Source organism: Phyllostomus hastatus, unplaced genomic scaffold (assembly GCF_019186645.2).
Source record: "Phyllostomus hastatus isolate PE091 unplaced genomic scaffold, TTU_PhHast_1.1 phas_contig_30, whole genome shotgun sequence".
Classification (NCBI taxonomy): Eukaryota; Metazoa; Chordata; class Mammalia; order Chiroptera; family Phyllostomidae; genus Phyllostomus; species Phyllostomus hastatus.
In genome coordinates, this window is record NW_025333841.1 from 1,538,427 (window position 1) to 1,559,456 (window position 21,030).

General features: G+C 41.6%; 1 protein-coding gene, 1 long non-coding RNA gene and 1 pseudogene across 4 annotated transcripts in view; 1 reads left to right on the plus strand and 2 right to left on the minus strand.

Moving 5' to 3' along the window:
• The window catches only part of SLC16A2 (solute carrier family 16 member 2), a 108,476-nt gene that overhangs the window by 24,247 nt on the left and 63,199 nt on the right, over positions 1-21,030 (plus strand). The gene's annotated exons all lie outside the window — the stretch shown is intronic.
• The window catches only part of LOC123819075, a 108,637-nt gene that overhangs the window by 23,259 nt on the left and 64,348 nt on the right, over positions 1-21,030 (minus strand). The window lies entirely within an intron of this gene.
• LOC123819074 lies at positions 16,643-19,605 on the minus strand (annotated as a pseudogene).

Below are 21,030 nucleotides of genomic sequence, written 5' to 3' on the forward strand. Positions count from 1 at the left end.
TCAAATGCAGCTTCCTGGGACCAGCCCATGATAAGCCTACTAACTCACAATTTCTGAGGTGGGACTTCAAAATCTGTATTTTAACTTATATTTTTTAAGATTTTATTTATTTATTTTTAGAGAGGGAAGGGAGGGAGGGAGAGAAGGAGAGCAGGGGGCTGGAGAGAGAGAGAGAGAGAGAGAGAGAGAGAGAGAGAGAGAGAGAGAGAGAGAGAGAAACATCAATGTGCGGTTGCTGGGGACCGTGGCCTGCAACCCAGGCATGTGCCCTGACTGGGAATCGAGCCTGCCATGCCTGGTTCGCAGCCCGAGCTCAATCCACTGAGCTACGCCAGCCAGGGCTTATTTTAACTTACTTCATTCAGTGATTCTGATAATAGGCATAATAGGCTAGGGTTGGAAACTGCTTGGTTGAATCCTTTTATTCTTTTTAGATAAGGAAACTGGGGCTCAGTGGGGCAGTGGCCTTCAGCAAAGTGGCTGTACAGGAAAATAAGGGCAGAGCCCTTCTGTCTCAGTTGTCACCATCTCTTCTTTGCACAGAACACCCACATTACCTCATTCTGCCATTACTTATCTTTTCACGTCTTCAGAATTGTGAGTACTTTGATGGTGAGACCATGTCAGATCCATCTCTGAGTCTTCCAAGTCCTTGAGCTTGATCCTTGAAGCCAGGCTCCCAACATGCTTGGCAGACCTGTACCTCCATTTTCCAGAGGTAAATGGTTAGAGCAGGGGCTACACTGTCCCCTTCCTTCAAAAGAGCAGGGCAGACTGCAAAGTTTGAAGTGTTTGTTCTTCCAGAGATCTGTTCAGAGCTGTGAGGGAGCTGGCAGCACAGTTCTTGAGCTAAGGGAGCCAGAATGTCTAGTGGCAGCAGGTTACCTGAAGCTTGAGCTCAGGCTGAGTGTCTATTTGTTCATCTCCAGGAATTTTGGCTTTATTCCCATCACAGTATCGCCAGCGGCAGCCTTAATTGCAAGGATAATAACATGCTTTGAAAAATGTCTCAAACGTCCATTATCCAGCATTGAGACAACTCCTGGGAGTTGTTCCTTCATGTCCACATCTTAAGCTGTGCTTATCACTCTCACCCTACTATGTTTCACTTTGCCTAATTCTTCAGGTCTGCCAACAGCCTTGGCCTGCTATTCTTCAAAGCCAGGGTAAGAAAAAGAATGAAAAGATGGCTGGTGGTAGGTAAAACAGGGCTGACCTGTAGTTTGCAGTTTTGTGCACTGGGATGAGCTCAGTGCCCAGTTGGTAGGAGAATATGGAGGAAGGAATACGGAGTCACTATCATTAGACACAGATTCTTACTTCACTAGTGCTATGTTTACTTGCTATTTGACTGTGGAGTAGGCCCTTGACTCTCTAATCCTCAGTTTCCCCACTCACACAATGAGGAGGTTGGACTCAGAACTTTTCAGTTCTGATTTAATGGTGCCAATTCAAAAGCCAAGCTGTAGGAACAGGGAGGGGCACCTAATGGGTGATGCCCATTTCCTGACCTCATGGTGCCCTATTCATCCCACATCTTGAGTTCACTCTTGAAAGAGATATGTTATTACCCCAGGCTAAAGATAGGACCTCCAAAGCAGTTTCCATAACATGTTCATGCTCTACTGTGCTGGCTTTAGTGGAACTTATGTAGGCAATATCTCAGTGCAGCCAGGTTCCACTGTACTCTGGATATTTCAGCTTCTTGAAGGCAGCCAGTTCAATAGAAAACTGCTTTTTCCCACTGGATATGAGTGCCAGAGGATATAGGTAACTCTGCTTTCAGGATCTCCTCCCAAGTTCTCTCTTGTCTGCTCTACAACATTGTGGGGCTTTTTAGAACATTGACTCTCTCATTTACCTACCCTTCTAACCAGGTCACCTACTGGTACTGGCTTAGTGCCATCAGCCTGTGGTTTCTCTGACCGAAATGGCCTTGATTCATCCTGTTATGGGGAACTCTTCTGTTTGACAGTTTTGCTCTGGGGATTTCTCCTCTGCCTAACCCTTATCCTCCAAACAACCCCCACTCTCCTGCTCCTCCCCACCTCCTGCCCCAATCCCCTATGGATAATCAGTGATCTTTGTCTTTGAAGGGGCACTGTGGTCTGCCAGGGAGGTTCACCCTTCTTCCACCAGTGATAGCAGCAAGGGCTAGCTTGGGGAACTTGAACATTCCCCAAAGCCATTACTAATAAACTGATAATCTAACCAAATCTCATGTGCTTGCTATGCAAGAAAGCATTAAGATAAATCCTCTAGGCACCTCCTTCCAACTAAATTGTTTTCCTTCTGCCTGTTTTATTGAGAAATTATGGACTTCCCCATTGTATGCCCCAGGGCCTAGCACAAGGCTTGGCTGACACAGAATAGATATTCAATATATATTTGTTAATTGAATAATACCTAAACAAATGAAGATCATACAGACCTAAAAGCCAAAGGAAATAGTGCTAGCTGAGTCAGAAGACCCACATAAGCCAATGACCCATCTTTTAACCTTGGACATATTCCTTTATCTCTGTTCCCTTATTCTATAGTTGTGAAGATTGCTTTTTAATCCAAATATAGTAACTGTCATTTATCTTTGTTACAATTTACCTTTCACCTTGGCTCACCTTTTTCAAAAATCCACTTATACATCCCATCCATTGACCATCTTCATGCATATTTAAATCTGGTTTCATTGGCTTAGAGAAAGCTGCATGTAAACCCCACATAGGGGTTTGATATCACTTTTGGTCAGCAGATCATATATATTTTTCTAGACCATCCCTTTTACTGCTTATCTGTCTTTTCTCCATCTGATTACCATGATTTTCCCACTGCAGCCAAGCCAGCGTTCTCATTGTTTTCCTCCTGGTACCCCAGTCATATTTCTGCCTGCAGGGTTTTGAGTATATTAAGCCATCATGTGATGATACCCTCCTTGCTCTAATCCATTTTTTAAGACCCAACCTAAGTCACTTCATCTTCCATGATGCTTTACTCAAGAGTTCTAAATCACATTGATCTATCCTGTGAATTTCTAAATTTCTATTGCATTTCCTGTATATTGCTTTATATTTAATATTACATAAGAATATATATCTTGTCAGGATGGCTGAGTGGTCTAAGTGTATATATATATATATGTTGTATATATACGTGTGTGTGTGTGTGTGTGTGTGTGTGTGTGTGTGTGTGTAATTAGCATTTCACTGCTTGCACTGGAGGTGTTTGACTGAGTCATGCAAGTGAGTTGTATGACTGCCTGGGTTCAAATCCAGTTCTGCAATTTACTAGTTGTATGTCCTTGTGCAAATAACTCATTTCTCTCTGTGTGTCTCAATTTCCTCAAAATCAGGACAGTAACTATATGCATTGCATAATGGTGCTTGGTGGTTTAAGTGAATCCATGTACACAAAGTGCTTAAAAAAGTGCCTGTAGCACTCAATAAATATTAACTATCATTAGGATTATATGCTATGTGCTTTCACATATTTTATCTCATTTAATCTGGGAGGAGGTTAAAGTGGGGATTGTCATCCCTATTTTTAAATGAATAACTAAAGCTCAAGAGGTTAAATGACTTGTTGAAAGTCATACAACATGTGACCTGACTTAGGGTTATTGGAGGATTAACTATAAAATAGAGTAGAAAATGCTAAGAGCCATTAAGGGCGGAGGGCAGGGGGAAGGCTCCTGGGAATTTAAAAGTTCTTCTGGCTGGAAGAGTAGAGAAGGCTTGCTGATGATGACGAGGAAGCAATGAAGAATGGGTAGGATAGGATTGGTCTCGATAAGAGTCTGCTGGGCCATTCCAGGAAGAGGGGGCCCAAGTGGGATGGGGGTAGTGAAGGAGGAGGGGTGTTGCTCCTCCTACATTATACTTCTGGTATGAGGACCTGAGTCAGGAGGAGAATGAACCTAAAGAGGAGATACCAGGGCATGGAAGCCATGTGAGGAGCAGGTATGAGTAGTTCTGTGACATGGGTAGGTGTGTACTGTGTGGGAGATGGTGGAAGAGGACCTGTAGTGGCAAGCCAGGGCTTTGGGACTGTATTCTAAAATACCTACTCACAAAATCCATGAATATTTGGTTACTGCACTGACCTCTTATGATCCTTAATTGATTAGTTCTGGCAACTTGCTCAGATAAGCCAACTGGCCTCTTATGAAAGGTACATGATATCTGCTCAGTTCTGTGTTAAGATGTAGGGGACTGAGGTAAAAGAAGAACCAAGATCTCTTTCCCAAGGAGCTTCCAGTCTAAGTAATTGACTTATGTGTGAGTTGTGGTTGTGGCATGGTGAAATTTAATGAGTTGTATTGTGTAATCCATGAGTTGGACTGTGGGGAGAGGCAAGGAATGAAGAAACCCCCGAGGCATGAGGGCACTGACTGGGAAAGGAGGTGTAGGGAAGGGAGATTAGGAGTTGGTTTGGAAATAGTAGAAGACATTTTCCTCCCTTCCCAACTAAGGCAGCAAGCCATCCTTAAAGTCCAGTGTGTGAGCTGAGAATCATGGCCAGGCTTGAGCTTGGAAAACAGTGACTTGAAATATGAATTACCATGTAAAGTATACTACCTTATCTCCCTGGGCCTTTGGCCCCCCATTGGGGAGATAATAAGAATGAAGAGGACAATGTAGTTGATATGGTTTCCATTCCTTTAGGTGCTACAGTAGACATTTGAGTAGTCATTATTATGGGATGGGAAAGCTGGATGTCAAATTAAGATCATTATGACTAGTACTACTACTAAGAATAATTATATTAATAAATATTTGTGTGGTGCCACCAAAGGGAGCCTGCAGTTGGGCACTGCCCCTGACTAGTGTGCTCACAATTGAGAAGGACCTGAGGACAGTTTCCATGCCTTCCATTTTGGGTAGGCAACTCCCTGGGACTGGCCCTTTCCACTGTACTGGATTAACAGTGCTGTTTTGCACTGCCTGCATGCCAAGCCTTGCTTATGCAGCAGCAGCAGCAGCAGTCTTCCATCTCCCATCCCTTCTCATGCCTGGTAAATTCCTAGAAATATGAAGAAGTTGGAAGGATCCTTAGAGGTCATAAAGTCCAGCTCCTTCTTTGTACTGGTGGAGATATGGTGGTTCAGCTCTGGATAGGGACTTGACCAGGGTTACACAGTAAAGCAGTGTCAGAAACAGGGCCCTGACTTAGGTCTCCTGGCTCACATAGGCCAGTGTGCACTTTTCCCAGCATCTACCTCTTGTTATTTCCTATTTTATATGTCCATCAAATCCCAATAAGTTGATATGTCACCTAAGCTGGAATCACACTGAGACAACGTTCTTTCAGCACAGTTGTTCTCAACCCCAGCAGCCCATCAAAATCTACTGGAGAGCTTTAAAAATTCTGATGTACTGTCCCTATCCAAACTAGTTGAGTCAGCATTTCTGGGTGGAGGAGCTATATTTTTAAAAGCTATATAGGTGTTTCTAATGTGCAGTCAAGATGAAAAACAATGTTATAAAGAAACTAAACCTCACATCTGTTAGAACTGAAGGACAGACTCCCAACAAAGCAGACCTTGTAACCACTGTTCCATTGACTCTGGGCCATCTTGCATGTCAGCAAGACCCTTATCCTAGTATGTAGAGGGCTTAGGAGCCTGATTTTCAGTGTCACTGATGGTACCCTGAGCCTCATTGACTCTCTTGTCATCACGTTCCCCTCATTCTAGAAGTATTTTATTTCCAGCTTTCATACTCTTTCTTTACCTGTCACAAAGGCCTCTGAATAGACTGCCTGCTTCCAGTGGGCTCCAGTTTCTGAATTTTCCTGGAGACCCACTACACATGGCATGTCTCTTCTCTGGCTCTCTGCAAGGGGCTCATGCTATCTAGAACCACCCTCCAGCCCCCACCCCATTTGCTTGCAGTTCTCACACACAGAGCCTGCTTTCTAAGCACCAGACATTTAGAGAGGGTTAGCACAGAACACGGAGAAAGGAGACACTGGGCACTGGGACCCCTGATACTTGTTCAGCTCTTTGCCTGACTTCTTACTTACTCTGGGCCTATAGTTATGTGTAAGCTTGACTTGCCCAAGGATGAGAAAAGTAGAGATGTGTATTGAATATCTTTTCCCACACCACCAAATGGTCTTTCCTTTTTCAGAAGAGTAAAAATTATCAAAATATTCCAGTAGTAAAACTAAACATTACTAATACTAAATAAACAAAACATCCTCTTCAACATACTACATACACCTATCTTCAAATAATCAGGCTGGAGGGATTATCAATGATTGTTTGGCAACATAGGCAATTTGCTATGTTATGGTATTTTGATACCTTCCCTTGGTCAGATTTCTGCTCCCTCCTCTACCTCCTTCCACCTATGATTCAGTGCCCAAGAATGTGCTTGTTAAATCTTCTAAGCTGGTATTATGTGGGCTTTTAAAATGTAAAATCAAAGCTAGAGCAATAAAGAAATCCCTTTGGGCCAGTGTTGTGGAAGAATAGCCTATTATGTTCATTACAGTGGGTGGTGGGTGGACTGGGGTACCTAAAAAACCAAGATAGTCTGCAATCCCTGCCTCACCAGAGCCCTCCCTGACTGGATCCCCTCAAGCTAGTTACAGATCTCTGTCCTGGCTTCTTCCACTAGGATTCTGGTTTACTGTGAGTTTAGGGCCTATGTCACTTAGAGTTGTGTCACTGTAGGCAAGTAGCTTACATGTATCCTCAGTTTTCTCATCCATCAAGCAGGCACACTAATACCTGTCAGTACAGGTGTGTGGAGTAATGCAAGTTAGGTATGTGTAAGGGTGGGGGCATTAATAAAATATTAATATTAAAGGTTAAGGTTTATTAACCTTTTCCTTTCCTGGTCTCAATAGTTACACCCTTTGTTGGAGGAAAACTGTTGCATGTGATACTCTGTCCAACTCTCACCCCACCTTCTTGGTCATTCTCTGTTTTGCTCTGTGTTCTCCAGACCTGGATGACTAGGAGGCTAGAGAAAGGAGGGATAAGGGGATCTTGTAGCAAGAGAGGGTCTATACATTCAGGGTACCTGGAAAGGCTACTGGAATTGAATGACTTTGAATGATAACTAGCATGAGTGGTATAAACATGTTAGCCAATGACAGAGGGCTGAGCCATGGAAAGGAAGAGCCATGGCTCATGGTGAGCCTGATTTCAGTGATTCAGGCAGAGGCTCTCTGGCTCCTGTTGTCTTCTGTTTTTCCTATCTGCGGATTCAAGGCCCCATTTGGGCCTGTGGGTATGGTGAAATCAGCTGCAGCTGGGCAAAGAAAAGGTTCAGTAGAAGGTAAAAGTGGAATTTTATGCACCCAAGAGTGCCTTTCAGACCTTCAGCTCCAAGGAGCAAATTGACCAAGGGCCTTGACTGCAACACTCTAACATCCATTGCAGTATTTGCACTGAGGCACCTGTTACACAGCAGAGATATTAAGGTAGGTTCATTCCTGGGAGACATAGAGATCCTCTGACTGCCAGCTGACCTTGGCTTCATGAAATCTTGATGGTTTTGTTAAAACTTTCCTAGAGTATATCCTAGAGAATATAGGCAGGAAAATCTCAGATATTTCACGCAGCAATATTTTCACTGATATGTCCCCTAGAACAATGGACATAAAGGAAAGAATAAACAAATGGGATCTCATCAAAATAAAAAGCTTTTGCACAGCTAAAGAAAACACTATTAAAATAAAAAGAGAACCAACTGTCTGGTAAAACATATTTCCAATGATACCTCAGACAAGTGTTTAATCTCCACAATATATGAAGAACTTACACAACCCCACTCTAAGAAGACAAGCAACCCAATTAAAAAATGGGCAAAGGATTTGAACAGACACTTCTCTAGGAAGGACATACAGAGGATCCAGAGACACATGAAAAGATGCTCAGTATTGCTGGCTATCAGAGAGATGCAAATTAAAACCATAGTGAGATACCACTTCACACCAGTCAGAATGGCCATCATAAACAAAGCAACAAACAACAAGTGTTGGAGAGGTTGTGGAGAAAAGGTGACCCTAATGCACTGTTGGTGGGATTGCAGACTGGTACAATCACCATGGAAAACAGTATGGAATTTTCTCAGAAAACTCAAAATGGATCTGCCTTTTGACCCAACAATTCCACTGCTAGGATCATATCTTAAGAACCCTGAAACACCAATCCACAAGAACCTATGCACCCCAATGTTCATAACAGCACAATTTACAATAGCCAAGTGCTGGAAGCAACCTAGGTGCCCTTCAGTAAATGAATGGATCAAAAAACTATGCTACATTTACTCAATGGAATTCTATGCAGCAGAAAGAAAGAAGGAGCCCCTACCCTCTGTGACATCATAGATGGAACTGGGAACCATTATGCTAAGTGAAGTAAGCCAGGCAGTGAAAGACAAATACCATATGATCTCATCTTTAACAGAAACCTAATCAATAAAACAAACAAACAAACAAACAAGCAAAGTATAAGCAAAGACACTGAAATAGGGAACAGGCTGACAGTGACCAGATGGGAGAGGGGAGGGAATTTCAGGGGAAAAGGGGAAGGGTTTGCAGGAACAAATATAAAGGACACATGGACAATAACTACGGGGTTGGAAACAGGAGGGGGGTGGGGAGGGCTGGGGGAATGGACTGCAGTGGGGGTAAAAGGCAGAAGACTGTACTTGAAGAACAATTAACATAAAATAAATTAAAAAAAAAAACAACTTTCTTAGAGTATAAGGCAGACTAGGACACTACACCCAACCTTCACTCCCTTTCTCTTTTGCAGTCTCATGGCTCTCCTAGTTTTCCCGGGCTCCTTCCTCATTTGGTTTCATTTCCCTTAATAAATCCTTGCACATTAATCACATTTAATTGTCTGTTTCTTCGAGGTCCCACACTAACAAAAGTACTGAGCAATATGAAATCAAATTTATTAACCTGGAGTGTGGTGGACCTATACCCAGGGTCCTATGAAATGAGATGCCATCTGCCAACCTTACACAACAGCCAGCAGGTTTCTAAACATTGGAGAAGAATCCATAGGATTTTGTGAGACTTTGTGAATGACCCAAATTTATTGCCTTGCTTTACTCAAAATCAGAATCTCAAATGAATAGGTTTTTGTTTTTTCTTTTTTTCCCTAGTGTTCCATGTTAGTATCTTATATGTCCTTTTATGTAGGAAGGACTTTTTAAAAATTGGGATATAATTGACATAACAGTATATTAGTTTCAGCTGTATAATGTAATAATTCAATATTTGTATGTATTGCAAAATGAACACCACCGTAAGTCCAGTTAACATCCATCACCATACATGGTTACAAAATTTTTTTCTTATGATGAAAACTTTCAAGATCTACTCTCCTAGCTACTTTCAAATATGCAATACAATATTATTAACTGTACTCAGTATGCTGTACATTATATCCACATGACTTATTCATTTTATAATTGGAAATTTGTACCTTTTGAACCACTTCACCCATTTTGCCCACCTTTTACCTCCTGCCACAGGCAACCACAGATCTGTTCTCTATATCCATGAACTTCATTTTGTATGTTTATTTGTTTTTATTTTTTAGATTTCACATATAAATGAGATCCTGTGGTATTTGTCCTTCTCTGACTGACTTGTTTTACTTAGCATAATGACCTCAAGGTCTATCCATGTTGTCATAAATGGCAAGATTTCATAGGAAGATCTTTCTTTAGTCTAGCTATAGTATTATTGCCTAAGAATCACTCATTTCATCCTGATCTCCATTTTGCATTGAGAGTCCAGAAAATCTAACTCCAGATTTGCCATTCACAAACTTTGTCACTGTGGACAAGTTTCTACACTCTCTACAACTGTAGTGCCTATACTCTCTTAATGCTCTATGACCTTCTCTTTCTGGGCCTCAGTTCTTATTTTTTTGTGACTACCACTTTTTCTATGTTTTTTCAGTTCTTTTCTTATCTAAATTGTGGTGTTCAAGTTCTTCTAAAGGACAGCACCCTGTTGAAAAAGGAGTGTGTGTGTGCATGTGTGTGTGTGTGTGTAAGAGAGAGAGAGAGAGAGAGAGAATCTCCTCCTGCAACTTCTTTCCAGCCCGCATTGCTGCTACCCTCACACTTAGTGTTAGGCAACATACATGGTGACCACCTACATTTGCGACAAGGCTTTTTTTTTTTTTAAGATTTCATCTATTTGCCCTGGCTGGTGTGGCTCAGTGGATTGAGTGCTGGTCTGCGAACAAAAGGGTTGTTGGTTTGATTCCCAGTCAGGGCATATGCCTGGGTTGCGGGCCAGGTCCCAGGTGGGTGGTGTGTGGGAGGCAACCACACACTAATGTTTCTCTCCTTCTGTTTCTCTCCTGTTTCTCCTTCCCTTCCCCTCTCTCTCAAAATAAATAAATGATATCTTTTTTAAAGATTTTATTTACTTATTTTCAGAGAGAGGGGAAGGGAGGGAGAAAGAGAGGGAGAGAAACATCGATGTGTGGTTGCCTCTTGTTCACCCCCTATTGGGGACCTGGCCCGCAACCCAGGCATGTGCCCTGACAGGGAATTAAACTGGTGATCTTTCAGTTCACAAGCCTGCGCTCAATCCATTGAGCCACACCAGCCAGGACAAGAAGGCTGTTTTTGGAGTTGCAACCTTTACCTTGCTCTTTGGCCTGTAATGGACCTGCCACTAAACGACAGATACAGATGAACTGAACAGAGGGTCTGTGGCACTGGTATAATTACCAAATTAATTGATAATGTTGAAAGGCATTCTAGCTCTTAGCTGAAAACCACCCTAGATATTGAAACCTAATTACTTCCAGCTCTTCCTCCAAGAGATTCAGCCTCAATACCAGTCCCATCTGGAGAGGCTAGGATGCTTTCTTCCAAACTCCTGATTTCTCTAAATCTAACCCTGTTTCTTTCAGTGGCCTTCATATTCTCCTACCCTCAATGGAATGTCTCTTCCTGAATCTTTCAGCCCAGGCCAGGACAGCTCCTTTCATAGCTGCCCCCCACCCCCGAAGTCCCTCTCCCTGTCTCTTCTTCTCCCTAGTGGAGGAAACTCCACCTCTGTTGACCCAGTATCTTTGAAGAGGGTCCGGAGCTGCCCCTCTGAGTTTGGGTGGAGCCCCTTGCAGCCATCCAGGGAAAGATTGAGACTCAAGATTATTCGTGTGTTTTGGTTTCCAGGCTCCTTTGGAAGCTTGATGTCTTTTTCATTTGAGGTGGTACTTGTTTCCTGGATAGTCTCCTGACTGCTAGTGTTTCAGCTTTTGGTCCCGATTTTCTGTTCTTGTCCTGACATATCACAACTTCACTGCCAAAACTTTGCTACAGATCTATGGAGAATGGGCTTCTCTCTAGAAGGGAGGAGGAAGGTTCACAAGCCTGGAACACCATCACCAAAGAGAAAGAGAACTGAGCGTGGGATATATAAGTAGTGCATAGGACTAGTGTAGCAGGAATTCATTAGGGGTCAGGAGACCTGTGAAGAAACTAAAGGGAAAATCTTGTCAAAGTAAAGCCCTTCAAAAACACTGCCCACAGGTCTAACACGGGGATCTGGCCTGGGTCTCCCAAAACACACGGGCCACTAACTTCTGCTTCTGTCTTGTGAAACCATGTGTAGGTCCCTTCATGTCTTTGTGGATTGAATTTCCCATTTATGAAATGAGGAGGACTGGACTCTATCACTTTTTAGGACAGATAGTGAGACAGACAGTAAGTGGCCTGGGAAAGAGAAAATCTGTATAAAACCAGAGATTATTCAGAACACCTCAGGGACCACAGTAAAGAGAAAAGATGGATGAGGAGAAAATAAATGAGAAAAAATAATTAGTGGATGTTCCAATATCCTAATAAACACCCCCATCACACCACTGCAGCCTGGCCTTTATATAATTTATACAATGTGCTTCATTATAAGATTGCAGTTGGAAAGGAAAAGGGGTTTTGTGGACTTAGATTCTAAACTTTCTAACTCCTAGTTGCAAGTCTGGAAAAATAAGCATTCAGCTTTTGTAACTTCTGTAATGGTGACAGAAATAGAGAAGACAGTTGAATTGGATATTGAGTTAGACCAACAGCCCCTACTACAATTAATTTTTTGCTCTAAATCTAATTACTTTTTTTACAGCTAATGAAGTTATAATTGATGTACAATAAACTGTACATATTTAAAGTATAATTTAATTTTGGCAAAACATATACACTCATGAAATCATTGCAATAATCCAGACATAGCACCCACAAAAATTTCTTCTTGCCCTTGTGTAGTACCACCATCCCTTCACCACCATCCCAGGCAATCAGTGAACTATTTTCTGTCACTATAAATTAGTTGGATTTTTAAAGAATTTTCTATAAATGAAGCCATACAGTATGAATTCTTTTTGTCTAGAGATTCTTTCACTCAGCATAATTATTTGGGACTGAAAAGAATGTATGATTAATATTTCATTCCTTTTCATTGCTACATAGTATTCCACTGTAGAAACATAACATTGTTTATTCATTCATTTCTTCATGGGTATTTTGGTTGTTTCTAGTTTTGGAGTATTACAAATGAAAGTGTCATTTACAAGTACTTTTTAATTTAACTGATTACTTCCAATTTCAAAATGTTTTTAGCAGAAACTGACTTGGCAAATATTGCACTTGTGTTTCTCTTTTGTACTCAAGGTTATTTTGGCAGTTTTGGGTGATGATGTTTTATATCCCTTTGATGTACAATAACTACTCATTGCTAACCATACAGTACCACTTCTGCAAGCATGAGGAATGGGTTTCTGAAAACCTATGCAGGAAGAATTTAAGTTGGAAATCTTAAGATTTTGTATAAAAAGGATCAACAAGGAACATGTATAAAGGACATATGGACAAAGCCAAAGTGGGTAGGATGCAGGGTGGGAGGCAGGGATGGGTGGGGCTCAGGGGAGTGGTGGGGGGAAAATGGACGTAACTGTACTTGAACAACAATAAAAAATATAGCCCCCCCCAAAAAAATATGCCACAAGAGAAAACAAAGTTGTCTTGGGGGAAACAAGATACAAAGCACTTGTAAATATTTTATATTTACTAAAATAATCTAATAAGTATCAAATGAAGACAGTATTAATTTCCTTTTAAACCCACTCTCCTAGTAAAGACTAGGGTCTTTACCCAGGTAAGAGAGACTAGAAATGGGACAAGAAACATAATTCTAACATAGTCAGTTTCACATCTGTTTCTCTGCCATTGAACCAGGGAATATAGCAACACAGAGGAAATAGGTCTTTAAAGTTGAGGGGGCCCATGGCCAGCAAACAGCTTTTGTTTCAGGAGAGGGATTGAGGGGGTTGAGCGGAGAGAAAGAGAGAGAGAATGGTTGTACATCTGCTAATAGGACTGTTAAAGGAATGGGATATGAGATCTATCTCATGTCTTCCTTTCAGGCCTCCCCAAGGAAATGGTCATATTTTTATTTTAGTTTAGTTTATAGATCCTTAATAAAATTTAAAATAGCCCCATAGGAGTATTTAGAAACCAAGGGTGACTCTCAGGCTAGGAGAGAGTGTGTCTTGAGGAGATTTTGCCACAGGGTGGAAAGGAGTACCCCGAATGGGGAATCCAAGGGCAAAAAACTTTGTTCTGAGCTCTGGAATCCCTGCATGTGTCCTTGAGAATGAGTTACTGCAGAGAAAGATAAGAGCAGAACCCTTCAGAAAGTATTGACTCATCAGCTACTACAACCCTACAGGTTCTCACTGGCCTTGCCCACCCTTCAGATTCTTCCCATGGACTTCAAGGCCACTCATACTGGCTTGAACAGTATTTTGTTATGCTGGGCAGCTAGGGAGGCTGGGGTGTTTTTCAGCCCATCCTGTAGGTTGGAGACAGTGTTTGCGCACCAGACTCCAAAGGCAAGCAGGAAAGGACTGGAGAGAGTTGGAAGAGACCTAGTGAGCAGCACACTGTAGTTTTTATTCCTCAGCCAACCCCCATATTTGGTGATAATTCCAGGGAGATGGGATGCATTGTTCTTGGCTTACTGCACGTCTCTGGGCAATGAACAAAGCAGTCAAGAGGCTGTGTGAGGGGGCATGATAAAGATGAGGAGGTGGTGGAGGATATCTGGACCAGGAGCCCCTGGGGCTGCCCAGGCGACTGACTGATCTACTTACAAACATCAGAACTTCCCCTCTCCGGCCCTCCCAAACCCTAGGGACTGCAGACTGCTTTGCTCTTCTAGATCAGGAAGAACATGATGTTCTTATCTGGTGTGAAAGCTGGTCAATACTACCTCCAAGGAGAGAGGAGAAGGGAACAAGGAGAACTGTAAACCCAGCAAGCCATTGAGGGAAGCCTAGGAAGAAGTGTGCAGGCTCCATCTAATGCCCCAGGGTTCCAGCAGTCCGGATGGGCGGTGGATGCAGACTCCATACTCTCTCACCAAAGCTTCAAAGCCCTGGTCTTTGGACCTGGTGTGAACGTTTTACTTTAATTGTCTTTATGGGCTTTTTCTAGACCTAGCTCCTAAACAGCTATGAAAGATAAACAGTAGCTTAGGCCACAGAGTTCTCCACCCGCTTCCTTGACTCCCTAATCACCATTCCTCTCGTTTGAATGTATTTTATTTAGGGTTTGCTGCAGACCCACGTTTCTTCTAGGTGTCTAATCATCACAAAGACATTGACCTATTGTGCCTGGTGAAAACAAAGTTGCCTTCCTCTAAATTATTTTACTAAGCTCTACCCTGGCCACAGCCATTCTGAGCACTTGCTCAGTGACACTGGGGACACAATGAAACATCTGGTTAAAGGGGTCTGCGAGTTCTGGCACTTGTGGTTTGGGTTGAGACCATGATGTTGTCCTGATAGAACTTAGGGTTGCTATGGGTTTTGCATGATACAGAAGCTCATGGCTTTGTCACAATACTCAATACTTAGTGATGTGGCCTTAGAGAGGTTTTAGACTTTTTAGCCTAGGTTCTCCATCAACCTGGCTAACACTGCCCAACTCTGGTGATTCCCTGAGACCCCTCCCCTCCCAAGTTGCAGGCCCACCCAAACTATTTTCAGTGGCTTTTCCATACAAATGGATGGTCTTGGTTCATGCTACAGATTTTCCTAGAATCCTTCAAAGGTTCACAAACCCTGAAAAAGCATCATCTAGCCCCTGCATGCCCTGTACCTCTTATTAAGCAACCTCAAGCCTTGCATTAGCAGTAGCCAGTCTCTGTTTGCAGCTTGACCTCTCCTGGGCACCTCCCTGGGGTCCCCAGAACCAGCACACCCAATAGACAGCTTTAGACCACCTGAGTGTACCACCCAAGGACCTCCATGAATGACACACACAAGGGGTAGACTCATCAGGTACCAGAGCCCCACTGAAGTGAGTTTTGCTCTGCGGGGTGGGCCCCTACATAGCAGCTACTTCTCTGCAGTCTTGGCCAGTCCTCACAGCTGATAAATCTTGTGGTCAATTATACTCATTGTGGTGCCAACAGCAATCATGGCTCAACTACAACAGGAGGATGTACACAGCCCACACAGAGGGGTGGGGCACACCTGGAGTGCCCAGCTCAGGTGACTGGGGAGGGTGTGCCCCTTGGTCCCACAGGATACCTACTACTTAAAGTCACTCTACCAAGATTGGGAGACATATAGCAGCTGAACCTAACATATAGAGACAAACAGGAAGGCAGCAAAAATGAGAAGATAAAGGAACATGTCCCAAATGAGAGAACAGGACAAAACTCCAGAAAAAGAACTAAACATGGAGACAAACAATCTACAACATGCAGGATTCCAAACACTGTTTATAAGGATGCTCAATGAAATTAGGGGAAGAATAAATCAACTCAATGAGAACTTCAACAAAGAGATAGGAAACATAAAAAGAACCAGTTAGAAAGAAAGATGCACTAACTGAGATGAAGAATACACTAGAAGGAATCAGCAGTAGATGGAGATGAAGCAGAGGATCAAATCATAGATTTGGAAGATAAGGTAGCAGAAAACACCCAATCACAACAGAAAAAAAAATGAGGGTAGTCTAAGGAACATTTGGGACAACATCAAGCTTACCAACACTCACATTATGGTGGTGCCAGAAGGAGAAGAAAAAGGGCAAGGAATTGAAAATCTATTTGGAGAAATAATGACAGAAAATTTCCTTAATCTGGTGAAGGAAAGAGATATACAAGTACAGGAAGCACAGAGAGTCCCAAATAAGATGAACCTAAAGAGGCCCACACCAAGACATTATAATTAAAATGGTAAAGATTAACGACAAAGAGAAAATCTTTTTTAATGTACATAACTTTATTATAAAAATGTTTATAAAACCAAATACAACATTCTAAAAAAACAAAATTTACTGTTGATACGAATTCCTATGAGTTTGCTGTGCTACCATACACAAGTCAAGAAATTAAAGAAATGTTTCTAAATAACATTTAACATCCAAAGCCTTAAAATCTAACTCTATGTTGTAGCCCCTAAAAAAGCTACAACATGCATTTTGAAAAAAGTATTTTCTCTACAAAGAATCTTACTGGCTATACAAAAATCTGTACAGTTTTTATACTGAAACTAATAGTGAGCTGCGCTTGAATTCATATTCTTAGCAAAACAATTGTCTGAGCACACACACATACTCCACATGCAGCATTACAGGTTAGCCTTTTATTCTTTATCTTCATCTTCTTCCTCCTCTTCTTCTTTTAAAAATTTTATTGTTGTTCAAGTAGTTTTCTTCCCTTTCCCCCCACCCCAGCCATCTCCATCTCCATCCCTCGATTCCACTGCTCCTTGGTTTTGTCCATGTGTTCTTTATTGTTGTTCCTGAAAAACTTTCACCTTCCCCCACCATTATCTCCTCTCATCTTCCCTGTGGGTACTGTCTACTTGTTCTTAATTTCAATGTCTCTGGTTATATTTTGCTTGCTTGTTCATTTTGTTGATTAGGTTCCATTTGAAATTGAGATGATATGATATTTGTCTTTCACCACCTGGCTTATATATCACTTCGCATAATGCTCTACAGTTCCATCCATGCTGTTGAAAATGGTAGGAGCTCCTTCTTTCTGCTGCATAGTATTCTATTGTGTAAATGTACAATAGTTTTTTAAAATATGTTTTATGGATTATGTTATTACAGTTGTCCCATTTTCCCCCCTTTTTCCCTCCACCCTGCGCACCCCTCCCACCCACATTCCCTCCCTTTAGTTCATGTCCATGGGTCATACATGTAAGTTCTTTGGCTCCTCCATTTCCCATACTATTCTTACCCTCCCTCCGTCTATTTTATATCTACCACTTATGCTACTTATTCTCTGTACCTTTTCCCTTTCTCTCACCACCCACTCCCCCACTGATAACCCCCCATGTGATCTCCATTTCTGTGGTTCTGTTCCTGTTCTAGTTGTTTGCTTAGTTTGTTTTTGTTTTGGGTCTTGTTGTTAATAATTGTGAGTTTGCTGTCCTTTTACTGTACACATTTTTATCTTCTTTTTCTTACATAAATCCCTTTAACATTTCATATAATAAGGACTTGATGATGATGAACTCCTTTAACTTGACCTTATCTGAGAAGCACTTTATCTGCCCTTCCATTCTAAATGAAAGCTTTGCTGGATAGAGTAATCTTGGATATAGGTCCTTGCCTTTCATGACTTGGAATACTTCTTTCCAGCCCCTTCTTGCCTGTAAGGTCTCTTTTGAGAAATCAGCTGACAGTCTGATGGGAACTCCTTTGTAGGTAACTGTCTCCTTTTCTCTTACTGCTTTTAAGATTCTCTCCTTATCTTTAATCTTGGGTAATGTAATTATGATGTGCCTTGGTGTGTTTCTTCTTGGGTCCAACTTCTCTGGGACTCTCTGAGCTTCCTGGAATTCTTGGAAGTCTATTTCCTTTGCCAGATTGGGGGAGTTCTCCTTCATTATTAGTTCAAATAAGTTTTCAGTTTCTTACTCTTCCTCTTCTCCCTCTGGCACCCCTATGATTCTGATGTTGGAACGTTTAAAGATGTCCTGGAGGCTCCTAAGCCTTTCTTCATTTTTTTTGAATTCTTGTTTCTTTATTCTATTCTGGTTGAATGTTTCTTTCTTCCTTCTGGTCCACTCCATTGATTTGAGTCCTGGTTTCCTTCCCGTCACTATTGGTTCCCTGTACATTTTCCTTTATTTCACTTAACATAGTCTTCATTTTTTCGTCTAATTTTCGACCATATTCAACCAATGATGTGAACATCCTGATTACCAGTGTTTTGTACTGTTCATCTGATAGGTTGGCTATCTTTTCATCACTTAGTTGTATTTTTTCTGGAGCTTTGATCAGTTCTTTCATTTGGGCCATTTTTTTTTTTTGTCTTGGCGCGCCTGCTAGGTAGTAAGGGGCGGAGCCTTAGGTGTTTACCAGGGCAGGGCAACCCATGCCACTGCATTCTGATGCTGCATGTGGGGGAGGCTTTTGAGAGGGAACAGTGCCACTTGCTCTGCTCTCTGTGGGTTTTCAATCACTTCCCCCACTGCCCACAATCAAATTGGGCCCTTCTGGTGCTGATTCCCAGGTGGGTGAGCTTGTGTACATTCTAGGACCCTGTTGGTCTCTCCAATGAACTCTCCTGTGAGGCTGGGAGTTTCTCCTGCTGCCACCTCAACCCCCACCAGTGTTCTCAATCAGAGGTTTGAGGCTTTATTTCTCCACACTGAAACTCTGGGTTGTGTGGTCTGTCTCACTCCCCAATAGTTCCTCCCAGTTTATCTGCATGTGAATGTGGGATCGCCCAGTCCTCAATCCACCACCTCTCCAGCCACTGCCTTACCTGCCCCAATCCTCGCAGCCTTGCTGCGAGTCCTCTCCGCTGGGCTGCCTGTCTCCGCTCCTCCTACCGGTCTGGATGAATGTTTCTTCTTTAACTCCTTGGTTGTCGGACTTTCATACAGTTCGATTTTCTGTCAGTTCTGGTTGTTTTTTGTTTTGAAATTTGTTGTTGTTTTTTTGGTTGTGCAAGGTGGCACAGTGTGTCTACCTAAGCCTCCATCTTGGCTGGAAGTGCTCTTCCTCTTCTTCCTCCTCCTCATCTTCTGGTTTGTTCTACTTCTTTCAGTCTGTTGGCCTGCCAGATCCCTTCTTTCCCACTTCACTTTTGCCTTTGGCATGGTATGCAGCAATATCCTTTTCATACTTTTTTTAGCTTAGCTGCTTCTTGTTCATATGGTTGCCTATCTTTGGCTGACTGTTTAGACCACATTTCACCCAATATTTTTGCAGTATCCCCAGTGAATAAACCAGGGTGTTCACTTTTGATCTTTGGGCAGTGTTCAGAGCAAAACAGGAAGAAGGCAGGTGGAGGTCTTTTAGGAGCATTGGAATCTTTTTTCTTTCCTTTCTTATCACCTTTGGGAGGAACATAATTTTTCATCTCCTTGCCATAGAGAGCTTTGTCACTCTTTGCCATATATTCGAACTTTGACTTTTCCTTTGTAGACATGGTCTTCCATCTCTCAGAACATTACTTGTAGAATTTGGAAATGTTGACGGAAGAATGTGGATGTTTCTTCTTGTGCCCTTCCTGGCAGGTTTGCCTGAAGAAGGCATACAAGGACATCTTGCTGATTGGCTTGTTGGGTTCTCCTTTAGGCATGGTGACAGATAGCATCTACCAAAAACACTTCTCTCGCTGGGCTCTGGCATGAACTGGTTTTGACAAAGAAAATCTTAAAAGCAGCAAGAGAAAAGCAGTCAGTTACCTACAAGGGAGCTCCCATAAGATTGTCTGTAAGCTGATTTCTCAACAGAAACTTTACAGTCCAGAAGGTATTGGCATGAAATAATTTAAAGTGATGAAAAGCAAAGACCTTATAACCAAGATTACTCTACTCAGCAAAGCTATTATTTAGAATCGAAGGAGAAATAAAGAACTTCCCAGACCAAAAAAAAAAAAAACAAAACTAAAGGAGTTCATTATCACCAAACCAGTGTTACAAGAAATGTTAAAAGGTCTTCTTTAAGAAGATGGAAAATATGAATAATAAAATGGCAATAAATACATAGTATCAACAATTGCTTTAAATGCAAATGGATTAAATGCTCCAATCAAAAGACACAACTGGCCAAATGAATAGGAAAACAAGAGCCACACATATGCTATCTACAAGAGACTCACTTCAGATCAAAAGTCACACAGAGATAGAAAGTAAAGGGATGAAAAAGAAAAGTCATACAGATAAAAATAAAAAAAGCTGGGGTAGCAATACTTATACCAGACAAAATAGACTTTATAACAAAGGCTATAATAAGAGACAAAGAAGGACCCAGCAATTCCACTTGTGGGTATTTATTTTAAAACACTAATTAAAAAAGACATATGCATTCAAATGTTCATTGCAGCATTATTTACAACAACCAAGATATGGATGCAACCTAAATATCTATCAACAGACGGGGGGATATAGAAGAGGTGGTACATACATACTATGGAATATTACTGGGCCATAAAAATAATGAAATCTTGCCATTTGTGACAACACTTGTGGCCGTAGAGGCTATTATGCTAAGTGAAATAAGTCAGAGAGAGAAAGACAAATACCATATGATTTCACTTATATGTGGGATATAAAGAACACAATAAATGAACAAACAAAACAGAAATACTCATAGATACAGGGAACATTTTGATGGTTGCCAGATGGGAGGTGGTTTGAACAGCTGGGGGAGAAAATAGTCATGGGGATGTAAAATACAGAATAGGGAATATAGTCAATAATACTGTAATAAATATGTATGGTGCCAGATGGCTATTAGATTTATTGGGATGATCACTTTGCAAGTTATATAAATATCTAATCACTGGGTTGTACATGTGAAACTAATATAATATTGTATGTCAACTGTAATTGAAAATAAAAATGTATTAAAAAATAAATTACCAAAGACCTAAAAAAAAGAACATGTGGCTGATGTTTATGATTAGGAAAATGATATATAAAAGATGTCAATTCTCCCAATTGCCTTATAAATTCCTAGTGACTCCAATGAAAATTCCAATATTAATAAGAGAGAAAACAAT